At 32.8% G+C, this 4,144-nt stretch overlaps 1 long non-coding RNA gene across 2 annotated transcripts; it reads right to left on the reverse strand.

Moving 5' to 3' along the window:
* Positions 1-230: 230 nt before the first annotated feature.
* LOC132008618 (uncharacterized) lies at positions 231-3,561 on the reverse strand. Of its 2 annotated transcripts, none has more exons than XR_009401676.1 (3): positions 2,891-3,561; positions 720-785; positions 231-399 (listed from the first exon to the last, which is right to left on the reverse strand). It is a non-coding gene; the product is annotated as an uncharacterized LOC132008618 (long non-coding RNA). The 2 variants fall into 2 exon arrangements; XR_009401677.1 differs by lacking the exon at positions 2,891-3,561 and adding an exon at positions 1,895-1,907.
* Between the last annotated feature and the right edge of the window lie 583 nt (positions 3,562-4,144).

Consider the following 4,144-nt stretch of genomic DNA (forward strand, 5'->3'; position numbering starts at 1 on the left):
TGACTCCCTGCTCAGCAAGGGGTCAGCTTCTCCCTTTGACCCTCCCCCCTTTCATGCTCTCTTTCTCTCTCTCTCTAAATAAAATCTTTTTTTAAAAAGCACACATGCTAAACAGTTTTCTTACAGTACATCTGTATCAAGTCTTATAACCTATAAAACAGTTAATTTCTACTTAAATAAAACGAAACAAAACCCTACAATAAAATTACTTTAAGTTAGTTTACCTGAGCAGTTTCTATTTTCAACTTGTCAATCCTGAGGGTGTTCCTCTGTAATCTACTGGCAGCCAGTGACAGAAGCTGCTTCAGAGTTTTAATATCTTCTTGTACTTTAAGCATGGCTTTTGAAGACATTCTACTAATTTCTTCTTGTACCTGTTTCTGTTCCTTCACAAATTTCCTAAAAAGATACATAAAAATCAATTCTAAAAAAATACACCTTTGGTTTCCTATAGAATAAAAGTATATTTACTATAGGCTGGTCAGAGTCCTAGAGTTTTTTAAAAAGGAAATATTAAAAATTCATCCACAGTTCACATGCTTTTTTCAGATTAACAATAACAGAATTTTAATTCCCATTATCCTGCTTTGTTTATAAAAATATTAAAATTTTTACCCAAACCCAAGTTAAAATGTTTAAGAGGAAGAAGAGATGTTCCCCTTAAAATATATTCTAACGTTCTTCAACATGATATATCTAATTACATTTGACCCACTTACTGGAGGTTTTCAACATCCTGGCAGATGACAGGAGGGAGATTTTCATCCTTCAGTGCTTTACTATCCCTAAGAAAAATGCCACAGATATATTAAAGTTATTGAGGTTATAAAAAGCTGACAGCTGAGTTCCACTATGTAAGTGTTAAAGGGGAGGAGGTAAAACAAATATTCCCCATTTATAGCTCTTATGGTTGATTTCAAATCTCTTTATAAAAAACTGTTGTTTCCTGACATTTAAAATAGCTTTAACAATTCATCTGACAGGGAGATTTCTCTTCTAAAAGGACTGGCAACTATCATAAGTACACATAAATGCATCTGACCAAATGTTTAAGAAAAAAATTAGAAAATACAAGAGATTAAATATTGAACTAAGTTCTCTTGGCTCAAAAACTCTATGACTGACCTTTTATTTCGTTCAAAAATATGAAAGCATTCATTAAAGAAAGTCTACAAACTTCTCATAATGAGATTCTCATTATATTTTACTTGATTTTTATAATTTCAATTTATTCTTCAACAAAATAAAACCTAGGGATAGACTAAGGGAATCATAAATATTTAATGAGAATAGGAATAGGTGAAATGTGGCATGCTGTAATGTAATTATGAGTTAAAATTCAGTCACAGATCTGCTACTACTTCCTTGATAGAACCTGAAGCAAACCTCAGTCTCTTCCAGCTTTCTCATTTATGTAATAGGGCTAAAGTATACAGAAGATATTTTGGAGGCATGAGCTTGATCATTTATTTACAAATGTTTTATCTAATATAATACAAACTAGGTGAGAAAATGTAAGTGCTAGTAAAAATAGTGATCTTCTAACCTATGTGATGTATATAGATAGAGGCTTTTCTCCCTCTTCATCATCAGAAAATAAATGGGACTGGTATAGTGGTTTATATAGAAAAGGTATATATATATAAAACTGAGCATAAAGTATTCCAGAAAGAATTGGTTAGAAACTTTCCTAATGATTAAAAATTAAAGATCTGAACTTCCAAAATCTTTCCAGAGCATGTTTATTATTTTATTTTAGACAAAAACTGATTCAAAGAATTTTTCTTCTAAATGTCTATATAGTTTCATTTACTTCCAATGATACCACCTGCTTATAAATTAACAAATAAAATTCTTCAAATAAAATACTTTAAAAGTTAAATTGTAAACTTACTCTGGTCTTGTTCTTGTATAATCACCTAGAAAATTCAAGAAGCTTTATGTAAAAACAGGTCATTTAACAATGTATTCCAAATTCAAGTTTTAATTTAACACAAACTTAGGTATAAATAGAAACTTCTAAGCATTTTACGGACAGACTCATAGACATCATGTGAGGTCACTTGTCACAAACTCCAAACAACATACTATGGGGACATGTTTGTCTACACATAAACAGATAGTTATGTAGCTGATTTTTATCTATTTCTTTCAAGGGCAAGATTCTTCCTCTTTCAACTATCTTCTATGAAAAATATTCTTGCTTAGCACAGTTGACCTCCTGCAAGTTCTACTGGATGCTTTCTTAGGTTCTATCAGTTTAGAATACTAAAATATGTCAGACTACCTGGATGTCTCTAAATATTTTACAAAAGCAGCAATTTTTTAAGATGATGTTTTTAATGTGTGCAGATAGATCAACAGCTTTCTCATGAACACTTATTTAGTGGTTATCATTATTAGTGTATGTCTAAAAGTAGAAAAGTAAAAATGCTCCATCAGCAAAATGCAGTGACTCACTTTCTGCTTTTCCAGAATTTACTTCATACTGCAAAATAAGACCTGCTTAATGAAGAAAATACAGGAACACACAAAACTTCATCCCATCAGAGAACCTTAATGGTTCCTCTTTCAACCTGTTTTGGCACTTACACACACATTTTTAAACGTGATCAGGATGACCATAAGTTATGTTCACATATTTTCTCAGGATGTTGAAATTAAGTCTTTTTCATGTCACTTAACATGATTTTAAATGACCCCAGAATACCGATGACATAGCTGTATCAGAACCTTTATGCCCAACCCTCTTCTTAACATATATGCATTTACTATATAAACAATGCTGCTACAGTCAATGCCTTTATCTCCAAATACTTGTGCATGACTTTATTTGTATTCCAAAAAAAGAGGAATTTATAGGTCAAAGATTACATCAAGGAAAACTGACGTATTATCAAACTGATCCTTTAAAACAACTGTTCCAATTTATCTTCCCACCTACTACGAATAAGTAATTTTTCTGTCACACCCTCAACAACAATGTACATTTTTCTAAAACAATCACTGCCAGTACATAGGTGAGAAATGCCACTTCATTATAATCTAAATTCATATTTCTGACAGTACTAAGTAAAACATTTCAAATATTAATTAGACAAGTCTATTTCTCCTTTAGTGAATGGTCTATTCAGGCTATTTGAGGTATATCTGAGGTATGTTTCTCACCGACTTCTAAGAGCTATTTCAACATTAAGCATATTAATTATCTCATACATATACTTTATGTGTCTATTTCTAAAATGAGACCTTAATTTTAAGATACATCTCAATTTCGGATGTTAAAATGTGAAGGAAAAAAAGCATCTAAACATCAAGTATTTTACTTCCAACCTGTCCTTTACCTTTTGCCTTTGTCCATAGGGTTTCTTTTGTTTACCTTTTTAATCTAACTACAATTTATTTTTCCTTACTTTGTATTTTGATATTTCTCTTTCATAGTTTAACATTTCTGAAATTGATATCCATGTTCTACAGATGCAAGCCTTTGACTGGATGAGACACAGTAAGATAAAGGAGGGATTTAATTTTTTTCCCACAGACTTCAACTTTTTTATTCATTAACGTACATTTTGCTCTCTCTTTGATATTCCATTTGTATTATACTTACAGAAGTTTATATACACACAAACCTGCATATATAAAACATAGGCCTGTTTTTGGCCTACCGTGAGCCCTGACTAGTCCATCTAGCTTGGCATCTGTAATACCTGTGGACTGTTGTGAAAGCTCACTGTCAGCACTCCACCTCTGTTCCTGCCCTCCTGCACATTATCTTCCACATGGCTGTCAGATACGTGTTTGGCAAACAGATACGTGCCAAACACGTATCTCATGTCATATTATTCAGATCAAAACCCTAGTGGGTCTCAACTGCCCTCCGTGTAATTACAAAACTCTAAGATGACATACACGGCCCTTCCCTTTATGACATCTGGAATCTGATCTTCCCATGCTGCAGCTCGCTAGTTTTCCAGCAGTTCTTCAAAAGAGTAAAGATCATCCTTGTCTCTAGATCTTACTCCATGCTGCCCCCACTTATAGACCACTGCTTCCTACCCCTCTTCATCTATCAAACCTAATACAGCAGGTCCAGACTAACTGATGCAGCTGCTAGGGAAACAGAGAAATCCTTTAGATTAAT

This window comes from Mustela nigripes, unplaced genomic scaffold, assembly GCF_022355385.1.
Source record: "Mustela nigripes isolate SB6536 unplaced genomic scaffold, MUSNIG.SB6536 HiC_scaffold_496, whole genome shotgun sequence".
NCBI lineage: Eukaryota > Metazoa > Chordata > Mammalia > Carnivora > Mustelidae > Mustela > Mustela nigripes.